A 13,040-nucleotide genomic window follows, 5' to 3' on the forward strand; every position below is an offset into this window, starting at 1 on the left:
GATTAAATCAGGGCTGAATAAAATTCAGGGTCGCAGAGAAGTACCAGGTATTTGTCACACACCATCAGTATTCACATAACAAATATTTGTGGAGCTCAGCAGGTAAGAAAAGCTCAGTTTATACATTTGATGTGAAAAAAAGGCAACTTCTTTTTTTCTGCAACTCAAATTTTTGTTTGGAATCCTCAGTGTGGCAAATAGTAAACCTCCGTCTCTTTAAGAAACACCCCATCCCCACTCCCCACAATCCAAATGTCCCTGGGATTTTGACTAATTAATTCCAAGAAGCTTACATGTGCTGGGCTGTGGTGTATATGGGTAGGGAGGTGGCAATCTGGTCACTATTGTCATCTGTCCCCAGTCGTATCCTCAGGGGTGCTGCACTCCACCTGGTCTTGAGTTATTGTCCCCATCAGGCACTTAAGGAAATTCTGAGGCCACTCAAGGCTCCCTTTGCCTGGTGCCACTTCTTCCCAGGGACCCCCATACCCACCCCAAGTGCTCTCCACCTGGGGTATGAGGCAGAAGTTTCCTCTGCTCAGACCCCATGGGCCTGTCTGAGCTTTCAGACCTTCTGCAGGGATTAGCAGGGCTTATGCCTGGCTGTTCTGTACAGTGGTACAGGGTGTACACTGCACATGAGTGCCTAGCCAGGGGACTAATAAAGCTAGACCCAAACTGTGCTCTAGTTGCTAAACTGCACACTGGGAAAGGATGCCTCGTCCTCATTCACATAAGGGTGCTCTGTGAGCTCGCGGTGGCCTCCAGCACAGGCACAACCACTTTCTTTGGTAACCTCCACCAACTACAATCTTATTCTTTCCTTTTGACTCCTTTCCTTCTGATGGTTCAGAAAACGATTTTCCAAACTGGACAGCACGGATGCCTCATGATTTCCTCCAGATCTTTTGCCCTTTCTGTGTGCTCTTTCTGGTCCTCTCAGGCCTGAGCTTTTGAATCTGCAAATCCAGGCAAGGGACATGTTTTTCTTGCTCTCAGCTGTCAAGTCTTTTCCCGAGGCTTGGGCACAGAAATACCTGGCTGCCTCAAAAGGAAAGAGCAAAGGAGAAAAGGATGTTTCAGGGGAAAATGCAGGATAATACTTTTAAAATGTGATCCTGCAATGGAATGTATTCTGCATTAACCTAACACATATTTCTTTAGCAAATATTATGGACCAGGCCCCAGATTTGGGACTAAGGGCCCAGCTTCAAATAAGGCAAATGGTCTCCACCTTCTGTGGAGTGGGAGTGAAGAGGAAAGAATCTGTGCTAGGCTTTGAGGGCAGCACAAAAATGCATTCATCAGACATGTATCTATTGAGGGCTACATCATGCCAGGTCCTGGGCTCATTCCAGAGTGCCCTGGTGAAGCCCACAGGCCTGGCCCCGTCTTCTGGGAGCTTATGGGCTTAGGGCTCTTCCTGTATGGATATGGGAAGGCTGAACCTTGAGGAGTCTGGGGAGATTGGGGGGGTCCAGTCCTGGGGACGAGTCACAGAGATGGCGGATCATGTGTTGGCCAGTCATACATACGTTATGTATGTTTACGGATAAAGTACCTCTTCAGTGTCACCTTTCCTGCATACACTCTCATCGCCTCCTGGAATCTCCGTGAAACATTTCTCACCTGGCTCACATCCTCCTCCATGACTCTTTCCTAGTTTCCATCTCATGGCTATTTTGCATCCTGAGAAGAATTTTCCTTATCTTCTTCTGCAGTTATACCTTTTTTTTCAGTTTCTCAAATGTTCTTTTATCCAGAATTATTGAGATGTTAGGAATGTGTATTTCACCCCATCTAGTCTGCCATCTTTCCAGAAGTGGACATCTTTACTACAGTTTATGATTATGGTTTTTCCCCCCCTGTTGTGTTTGTTCCCTTTGACTTTTTGTGTTTCCTCGGTCAGACACAGAAGGTAAGGGTCCCCTCAGCTTTGGTTATCTTTGTGTACCTATCCCCTGGCCCAACTCCCACTCTATTATGGCAGCTCAAATGGTGTGAATTGAAGATGAGAACGAAGCCACCCTTGTTTCTTTCCTGGACGTGAAGGCATGTTCTTAACTGTAGAACATTCTATTTGTTTATTTATCCATAACATGTGAGATCTTAGGTCTCCATCTGGGGAAGCATGGAGTGTTAACTGCTGGACCACCAAGAAAGTCCCATTTATATATTTATTTTTGAACATTTGAAACATTAGATGACTCAGACAGCATCAGTGGAGCCTGATTCTGAATATCTGGTTCCTGAGGTTGAGGGGTGTGTGTGTGTGTGTGTGTGGTTCTGTGAGGATGCCAGAGGTGTGGGCAGCTCTATGTGTGAGTCTGAGTGTGTGAACATCTGTCTAACCTCTCCGCTGTGAGGTCCAGTCTTGACCTTTTACCTGCTGCTCTGAAATTCACGGGACTCAGGCCCCTGGGACAGCTGAGGTGACCTCTTTGGACTGTAAAATCCAGCTCTAACGTCTCTGCCCAGGACTGTGGCTTTAGGGGTGGAGACAGGCTGAGAAGTTGGAGAGGACATAAAAGAAATCAGGGCTTGGGTAAGATCTGAGAAAGTCTAAGCGATAAACCGTGAAGGGCTGTGTATGCGATGACTCATTTGAGCTCTTGACTTGGCAAACCTCTAACTGAGCAGAGCTGGAGGTATCAGGTGATGCCCAAACAAATGACAGGCCAGGCTTCGTAAAGTCTACCAGATATCACACACACATTTGCCTTTTAATCCATAATTTAAATTATATCTTGCATTTTCTTTTTCACTGTGTACCCTCCCTCCCTCTCTCTCACAGACACACACACAAGCTTCATTTTTTGTCCCCAAGCAAGTGAAAGGTTCATCTTTAAAGAAAAAAAAATAGCCACAAAAGCTTCACCTCTGTTGACCCACATCAATTCTGTTGCCTTGGTCCAACCACATGAGTATACATATCCATTACCCACAGATATGAAACTCTTTCTGTGCTGACATTTCCCACAGAAAGTGAAAAATACTGAACCTGTGTTACCACATTTAGAAGACCAGGATCTTTGCTGGAAATATTTCCACTCACCAAAGGATATTATCTTCTCAAGGAAAGTGAAAATCTCGTGTCCCAGGTACAGAATGTTTCACATTCTGGCTGGTGGCCTTTCCCTCCATCATGGCGAATGCAGAGTTCAACCACCTCATCAAAAGTTTTCCCATGAATTATCCAATTCAAAACACTCAGAGGGCAGGGTGGCCCCCCACTCATCACAGAGGGGAGGTGAGCTTGTGTGTCTAGTGAATGATGAAACCAGGTTACTTGGAGCCCCAGCTTCTCCGGTTACTATGAGCGAGGGCTACTCTTCATTGGGGTGCAAGGGCTTCTCCTGGGGGTGGCTTCTTACTGTAAAGCACAGCTTCTAGAGGTGTGAGCTTCAGTAGCTGCAGCATGCTGCCTCAGTAGCTGTGGCTCCCAGGCCCCAGAGTGAAGGCTCAATAGTTGTGGCACGTGGCCTTAGCTGCTCTGCGGCATATGGGGTCTTCCTGGATCAGGAAGATCTGTCTCCTCTATGGACAGGTGAGTTCTTTACCATTGAGCCATCAGGGAAGTCCAAGCCCAGGTTTTGGGCACTGGGGCCTCAGGGTCTTCTGACAGGTGTGGGAAGGAGTGGGTATGGCAGAGCAGGGGTTCTGCAGAATGGGCACCCCTGCCTCAGCTAGAGCAGTAGGACTTTCAGCCAAAGTAGTATTTAGAGTCTGATGATATTTTGTTAGAAGTAAGCCAAATAAGGGTATCCTGTTGCAAAAGATTTGCCCCAACCACTAGCCTAGATGAGTGGTTCTCAGTGGGACTTGTATTACCCCTTACGGTGGCATTTGGGTATTGGGGGAGTGCTTCCTGCTCCACCAATATTGACATTTGGTGGGGGGAGGGGAGAGGGAGGCGTGCTGGGTGTTTTGGAATCTGCAGGAAAAAAACACACAGAGAAGATTTATCCTGTGATCTAGACCCTTACTCTAAAACTTATAATTTTTACTTATACATACACTGTCTTTGAATTGTTTAAAAATACATCGAATGTTCCAGGAATGCAGCTACTGTATAAATTGGGGAAAAAATTATTATTGGGAACTTTCCAACTCTTGTCATTTCAGAAAAATGACACCCCTCATGGCACTGCTACCACGGGATTGCGGCGTCTGTGGCCATTACAATGGATTCTAGGGCATAATCTGACGTCCCCTCTTTCAGGCACGTGGTAGGATATTTCAAGGTAGGTACGGTCATAATGCTTGTGTGGCCAATGAAATGCGAGGAGATGTGCGTCACTGCCCGTGGAGATTTTACGAGCTAATGAGTATTCTCGGCAGCAGTCACGGCGGTGGTGATCATGCAGGTCTAGATGGGGTGCTTGTGGTCCAGCTGGGTCTCAGGGATGTGCAGAGCCCCTCCCGACCACACTGAACGTGAAATGTGAGGGAGAAATCACCTTGAGGGGTTGGGAGAAGATTAAGAGTGTTTGTCACTGCAGCAGAGTCTGGCCTGTCCTGACTATGCAACCCCCTACCCAACAAACTTGCGCTGCAAAGTATTGCATAGGTGAGTCTGTGAATAGGTGAAAACACTGAATTGCTCCACGTGTCCTCTGCTGCCATCATGCCCGAGCATTTAAATATTGAAAAGCATTTTATTTGATCATTAAAAAACTTTCTTTTTATCTGTATACATATCATAGCTAGGACATGATATTAAATTTTTAACATTATGGATATGGTAGGTTATATTATCAGTGAGCTTCATTTTAGGATAATAAAGGAGTTGTTACCAAATATTTGTTATAAACAAGGGATATAGCCTGATGGTGTTGATAATCACTGATCCTGAGGCCTCTGCAATGGGGCCAACTGTTCTGATATTCCAGTAGTATAGGAGGCTGGAGTGGGAGGTGTAGGGGAAAATATTCATCAAAGTTACAGCACAGTTAGATAATAAACTTCAGAAACTGCAGGTTCTAAACTAGATGCTCATCAACATGATTGTGCATTCACACAAGTAAAGGTCACAACACCAAAGAGAAACCAGTATCTGGGCACAAATGAATCTATCACTAACTGGGTGTAACCCTGATAAACTTGGAGACTTCATGTAGCTCAGTCTCAGAGTAATGTCATGTTTAAATGAGACCATTCAACAACAAAAAGTAATTAAGGAGAAATTACATTCTTGAGTTTCTTGAAGACCCTTAAAAGATCCCCTGATACATAGACTCATCACTACTTCTTCCCCTCCTCCTCATTTTTTTTTTTTTTTTGTGGTATGGACTACTTTTAAAGTCTTATATGGAATTTATTACAATATTTCTTCTGCTTTATGTTTTGATTTTTTGGCACTGAGGCATGTGGCATCTTAGCCCCCTGACCAAGTATCAAACCCACACCCCCTGCATTGGAAGGTGACGTCCCAACCACTGGACCACCAAGGAAGTCTGGGCACCTCTCTTCTTAAAACTCCTTGCCAACGCAACTTTTTCTCATCTTTCTCTCCACCCCCATGACTTTATTATATACATAAAATTAGCTTCTCTCAAGTAATTTAAAAAATTGTCTCCCTCTTCAGGAAGAAGAGAAGGAGAGTGAAAAATGGACAAATAACCGAAAGATGGTCTTCATCCAGATCTGAGAGCCAGAGATTCTGTAGAAATCCCATGTTCATACTTTTTGTACCATCCCGGCAGGTTAGAGTTTCTGAAATTGGAACAGGCTGCCTGGGGAGAAGTGTGCTCCCTATCAGTAGACACAAGCAAGAATGAACCATTTAACTCATCTGCAACATTTATCAGACGCCTTTGAGCCAGGGACAGGTGGACAAGGGGAGACCAGAAGATGAATAAGACAAAATCTCCAGTTTCAGGAAATTTGCAATCTTGTTGGGGAGGGGGAAGAAAGAGAGATGTCCACGGGGTACAGTGTAAGCCGAGAGGGAAGACAAGGTCAATATTGCCTAGAGTGGATCAGGCACTCTGGGTCTTGAAGGATGGGCAGAAGTTTATCATCCTTATGGTGGGGATCAGGCAGGAGAGAAGAACAGATGTGATAGTGCAGAGCTGGGGTGGACCAGGTCCCATCTGGAGGCAACTTAGTGGAGCTGCAGCCCATAGTGTGAAGGAGAAAGTGGTGTGTGTGTGCTCAGTCATGTCTGACTCTTCGCAGCTCCGTGGACTGTAGCCCACCAGGCCCCTCTGTCCATGGGATCTTCCAGGCAAGAATACTGGAGTGGGTTGCTATTTCATTCTTCAGGGGATCTTTCCAACCCAGGGATCAAACCTGTGTCTCTTATATTGGCAGGTGGATTCTTTACCATTGAGGCACCTGAGAAGCCCCAGTGTGAAAAAGGAAATGGTGGTTTTAGATAATTCTGGGAGGTTAAGTGTCTCCTGTGCCAAGCTAAGATGTACGAGATGGTGGAGTGTGTGCAGGTGGTGGAGATGGGGTTGTCTAAGCTCCCGGCGTGCCCATACAGAGTTTAGATTAGCCAGCCCCTACAATTGTGCAAGCCAGTTCTTTAAAGTAAATTTCTCTCTGTATATCCCAGTGATTCTGTTTCTCGGGAGTACTCTGACTAGAACAACCATCTTACAGATGGGGAAACCAAGACACAGAGAGTTTAGACAACTTGCCTAAGAGCATTCAGCTGAGAAGTGGTAGAGTTGAGATTGCACCCAGAGTATTCACTCTCTCTCTTTTTTTCATCACAGTATTGATTTTTGATGGAATTTTTAAAATTTATTTTATTGATGTATAGTTGATTTACAATGTTAATTTCTGCAGAATGTATCATAGAGTATTCAGTCTTAACTGCTTCCTTCCTCATGGGATGTCCAGATTTTACGTAAGCAGCATGACATGCCTCGTTCCCTGGGGGATTCATAGAACGCCAAGTCCCACATTTTCAAAGTAAAACCAGCTTGAGCCTCCATTTTCAAATTAGCAGGAAGTCCAGTTTCTCCTTTGGGGCCTCCTTTCTTCTGCCTGAATTGACCTAGAGTCCATGGGCTAACTCAGTCTGATGGGGGAGGGCATGTCCAGTCTGGGTAGGAAGAAGTCTGTAAGTCCTGATCTGTCCTCCTGTGGTGGCCTCTGGTGCCGCCCCTGTCACTTGCCAGATGCTTGTGATCTTGATATGCGTTCTGGACAGGCTGACGCTCCCTTTTCCAGTGACTTGTGTCCTGAAGTCCCGCCCTCTGTGCTGCGGGCACCTTGAGGTAGAGCGGATGACATTCAATGATACTCTCCAGACAAGACTCACTGAACCGCCAGTTGAAGCCAAGTGACCAAATCCCTGCTAAGTGTCTGCAGACTGGGCTGGCAAGGTTCCTAAGCTACGGGTGATGTTCCAAAAGCTATGGGTTAGCCAGATCCGGGTCACCCATATCTCACCTCTCACCTTACGTGAAAGTGTTCACAAGAGGCCATTGAAGAACTCTCTGGAGAAGAGGTGAGTCACTCCAGGGGACCTGAGGTCACTGCCACTCAATGGAAACTCTTGGATTCTTTTATGTGGCAGCTTCTCTTAGAAAAAAAATTTCACCTAACCATGTACCCAATACACTAATTCACCAAATATCTGTGAAACACTGTGCTGGTTTTTATTGCTGTATAATAAATCATTCCAAACTATAATGTTTTAAATGACAACAGCTCAATATTTCATTATTGCCTTTCATGGCTCTTGAGCTTGACAGGGCTCAGCAAGGGGACTCTGACTCAAGGTCACTTTTGCAGCTCTGGGTCTGCTTCTCTACAATTCACCTTTCTCCTCAAGGTCACAAGATGGCTGCCACAGCTCCAGGCATCACATCCTCATTCAACATCCAAAGGCAGGAAAAAGCAAGTTTCTGCTTTGTGTCCCCTTTTGAAAACAAGGAAGAACTTCCTAGAAACCCCTCTCTCTTTGCTCTGACCAGTTCCCTCTCAGCCTCCCTTTCCCAGGACACAATCACATGTCCATGTCTAAAGCCAGTCACAGGCAGGACCACCATGACGGCCTGAGAGCAATTGTAACTCACCTCGCAGGGCAGCCTGGAGTCATCTTTCCTGGGCACTACTGAGTGGGGGGGTGAGCCCGCAAACTAATGTGAGACTCTTAAGGAAAGGAAGATGGCTGGTGGGATGGAGTTGAGGGGAGGGCTGTTGGGTAGGGAACCAACAGTGTTGGCCGTGAGGGCTGGGGTGTGGGGGCACTCTGCGAGGGCACGTTGTCATGTTCCAATAGCAGGAAGCCGGCCTTGGCTTTATTTCTTTATTTCTTCTCCCTGTGTTGTATTTCTTTCCTTAGTGAAGATGTTCCAGGCTGCTGTGTATCACTGAGGAAGGCGGAGAAGGAAGCCTAGGTGCAGAACCCATGTTCTCTCCTTACCCTTGCCCTTTGCTCAGAGAGGGTCTACAGCCAGCATGGACAGAACGTGCGTTCGTCTGCCCATCCCATCACAGTCAGCTGTGGCCTCAAAAAAATGTCTGCCCCTGTCTGAGCCCCAACTTTCCACATGCTAGAAGGGGTTAGTCGTATTGAGCCGACAGTGGGGAGTGAATAGTAAAGTGTTATCCAACTCTGAGGAGTTAGGAGGGTGACAGGACCCATCGCCCAACCCATTCTCAAGATGCCTCATACCGCAGGGTCTGAACGGCAGTGTCCAGGGGCCCTTAGGGGTCACTTAGCCCAGATGGGGTTGTACAGGTGGGAACACTGAGGCCCAGAGAAGAGACAGCTTGACCAGACCCTGTGCCTGGCCCCTCCTCTGCTCTGTATTTCCACAGTGCGCTCTCTCTTTACTCACCATTCCCCCTGCCCTGACCCCCACCACCCCCTGGGTTTTTCCTCTTTTTTTTTTTTGCTTTTTGTTTTAATTCTTAGTCTATTATAGTTTCCTTTAAAAATTAATTTATCTAAGAGCTTGGCTGTACAAGCTCTTAGTTGCAGCATGCAAGATCTTTAGTGGTAGCATGTGGGATCTAGTTCCTTGCCCAAGGATGGAACCCGGGAGTCTAAACCGCTGGACCACCAAGGACGTCCCCTTCTCTCTTTCTTTAAATCCTTTTCTACTTGTCTTTCTCTGTCTCCTTGTGTTGATTACGTGCCTCTCTTTCCTTCTCTATCTTTGTCTGTTTGTGTCCATCTGTCTCCCTGCTCTCTCTCCCCATCTCTGTGTCTTTGTAACCATGTCAGTCATCTCTGTGCTCAGCTTTTCTCCCCTTCTCCAATCCAATTTGTCTGTGACTTTCTAAACAGCTTCAAATAAAAATAACTTGTCCAAGCATGGCAGGTACCTGAGGTCAGGCTGTAATCACCTTTGTGAGGTGTTCTGAGGGGACCAGAGAGAGTGGGATACTCCCACCTTCGGTTTTATAGATGGAACCAGACTGGGCCCAAAAAGGCTGCTGAGTAAGTCTGCCCAGCCTCAGACACAAAAGGGGCTGAGCTGCGTGACCTTGGGGCTTCCTTGCAACCCCCAGGTTCTGATTCCAAGGCGAGTATGTGACTGCCCATGGTCCTGGTAAAAAGAGCCGAGAGACATGGGTGTCCTCCCGGATGTCTGACTGCCCAGATCCCTGGAGGATGGTCCAGCACCTCCACCGTGCAGCCCAGAGCAGGCAAGTGACCTGCCCAAGGTCACAGGGCAGATTGGCAGCAGAGCTGGAGCTGAAATTCCAGCCTCTGACTCCCAGCTGGCACCTCCACAGAGAAACAGAGCAGGACCTATGGTCTTTGCACCACCCCCACCCCTGCTATATCCTCTGCCTGCTTTTTGCCTGTGGAAGACTTTAGTCAAAGAGTAAGTTTCATCAGAGAAGCGAGAAACACTGAAACAAATGAAAACAGTTTAAGGAGACCAAACAATAATAATGTAGTCATTTGGGTGTTCATTGGAAGGACTGGTGCTGAGGCTGAAACTCTAGTACTTTGGCCACCTCATGCGAAGAGTTGCCTCATTGGAAAAGACCCTGATGCTGGGAGGGATTGGGGACAGGAGGAGAAGGGGACAGAGGATGAGATGGCTGGATGGCATCACCGACTCGATGGACGCGAGTCTGGGTAAACTCCAGGAGTTGGTGATGGACAGGGAGGCCTGGCATGCTGCGATTCATGGGGTCTCAAAGAGTCGGACACAACTGAGTGACTGAACTGAACTGAACTGAAGCACAGTCAAGAGCCTTTAGTTCTTTCTCAAGGGTTGTGGATAATATTCTGAGCCATACCCTGTGAGCTGTCTTGTAGATACCAAAACACCAGGTGGAGAAATTAACTACATGAGGACCAGAATGCACCCAGAACCTGAGCTCCCATAATTCCTAAAATTGGCTGCAAAGAAATAGGAGCAAATGGATCCCAGAACTGAAGATTAACTGTACCTAAAACAACCAAAATCACTGCAAATGGTGACTGCAGCCATGAAATTAAAAGACGCTTACTCTTTGGAAGAAAAGTTATGACCAACCTGGAGAGCATATTAAAAAGCAGATACATTACTTTGCCAACAAAGGTCCATCTAGTCAAGGCTATGGTTTTTCCTGTGGTCATGTATGGATGTGAGAGTTGGACTATAAAGAAAGCTGAGCACTGAAGAACTGATGCTTGTGAACTGTGGTGTTGGAGAAGACTCTTGAGAGTCCCTTGGACAGCAAGGAGATCCAAGCAGTCAATCCTAAAGGAAATCAGTGAATATTCACTGGAAGGATTGATGCTGAAGCTGAAACTCCAATACTTTGGCCACCTGATTCGAAGAGCTGACTCATTAGAAAAGACCCTCATGCTGGGAAAGACTGAAGAGAGGAGAATAAGGGGACGACAGAGGATGAGATGGCTGGATGGCATCACCAACTCGATGGACACGAGTCTGAGTAAACTCTGGGAGTTGGTGATGGACAGGGAGGCCTGGTGTGCTGCAGTCCATGGGGTCACAAAGAGTTGGACACGACTGAGCGACTGAACTGAACTGAATTGAAAACTACCAAGATGCTGCTGCTCAGACCACTGACGACCAATTTGAAGATGACTGTTGAGAGATACTTCATGTATCACTCCCGTCCCCACTCTGGCTATAAAAGCTCCCACCCCCTGCCTGTCAGGGGCCAGGGGCAGGGTGCAGGGAGTGGGCCTTTAGACAGATGTCCACCACCCTACTCCCGAGTTGCCAGCATCTGAAATAAAACAACCTTTCCTTTCCACCAATCTGGCCTGTTTTTTGGCTTTGGGGGGCAAGTTGCCATACTCTTTCAGTAACAGTAGCATCTTGGAAATCCCTAGGGACCCAGCCTGGGTCAGGTCCCCTTTGCAGGTCCTGAAAGCCCAGCCTCAGTCTTCACTCCAGGCCCCACCTCTTTGGGCCATAACAGCCCTATTTTGTAGACAGATTCCCACACGTCCCTGTGAGTTCCTTGTGGCTGGGGGCGGGGGAGGGGCATTGGGCTGCACCCATGTAATGCACTCGCTGGGAATAATAATAACAACAGCTCATATGTATCAACACTTGCTAGGTACTTTTGAAGCAATGCACACATATTCACTCATTCAGCCTTTAATATAGCCCTATGAGACAATGTCTACTATTATTATTTTTTAAAAATATTTATTCATTTGGCTATGCTGTGTCTTAGTTGCAGCATGTGAAGTCTGGTTCCCTGATGAGAGGTCAAACCCATGCCTCCTGCACTGAGAGCAGAAATCTTAGCCACTGAACCAACAGGGACGTCCAAGAGGGCTATTATTACCATATCCGTTTTTTAGACAAGGAGAGCAAGTCTCTGTGACTTACTCAGAGTCACAGAGCACGAAGTTTGCTGGAGCTAGTAATCCAGTCCAGGCTGTCTGGCTCTACGTGAGTCAGTGAATGAAAAAGTGAATAGAAGTTCGGTTCTTACGCATGATAAACAGCAGCTATCATTTGACTCTTAAGCCACCAAGGGTCAAGAGTCCTCCTCCACACACTGGCAGGCTGAGCCCACAACCAAACCCTCAGAATGTCATTTCCAGGGGATGAGAACACACATTCAAGCTCCAAGTGTGCCCCTTTCCCAGCTGTGTGACCTTGGGGAAGCCTCTCTGAGCCTCAGTTTCTCTATGCAAGGGGAAGCTTATCAAGTTGGTGATTCCCCAGGTGGGCTGGTAGGATGGATTGGATGGGGGAAACGAAACTGAGAGAAGCCTGAAGGAGCATATTCTAAAACTTGGTTTATTTTGGTCAAGATATAGAAATCACTTGAAAAATACAAAGAGTATTGCAAGAGGACCTAAGGTTCTTGTGTACACCCCAACGGGGGTTTCCAGTGAAGGCTGAGCAGAGCACCCTAGCTAGAAGGGCATGAGGGCAGAGCCTGGTCCAGAGGACGTGTGGGCTAAGGCAGCCCTGGCACAACTCGCTGGGACTGCCAATACCTCCTGGGAGCTCCAGCCAGAGGAACAGGTGGAAGGGGAGGAGGTGGTCAAAAGGCAGCCAGTTCTGGGCTCAGGCTGAGTCATCCTCTTGTTGAGGGGGTGGAGGTTGTCCGGGAGCAGGAGGGCAGAGAGCTCTTTCCAGAGGGGAAGGAGGCAGCAGAGGGGAAGCTGGGTTGAGGGGTACGTGACTGGGCCAACCAGCAGGGAGGGCAGAGAGCTGAAGCCAGAATGCCGCCCCAGGGGACATTCTGCCACCCCAATCCTCGCCTGGCCCCACCACCTACCCTTCCCATTTCCTTTCCTCCCTGTGATCCTGCGTCTGGTGGTGGGACCCAATGCCTCCCCTAGGCCTCTGCTCCTCCCATCCAGGCCCTCCATACCCACAAACACACCTAACATTTCAGTCTTCCTCCCGCCCTTACCCCTAACCTCAGATTCCACCGAAGCTGTCACACCACTCTGGGTTTGAGGACTAAAAGAGTAACTGGGGTCTCAGAAGCCAGACAGATATGGTCCAACTCCGCCCACCATGGCCAAGCTGGGTAACCCGGGGCAAGTTACTTGACCACTCTGAGCCAGGATTCCCTCCCCTATCAAATCAAGAGGACACTGTCATCCTACAAAATGTGATTACAAGGCT

Source organism: Oryx dammah, unplaced genomic scaffold (assembly GCF_014754425.2).
Source record: "Oryx dammah isolate SB20612 unplaced genomic scaffold, SCBI_Odam_1.1 HiC_scaffold_29, whole genome shotgun sequence".
NCBI classification, from domain to species: Eukaryota; Metazoa; Chordata; class Mammalia; order Artiodactyla; family Bovidae; genus Oryx; species Oryx dammah.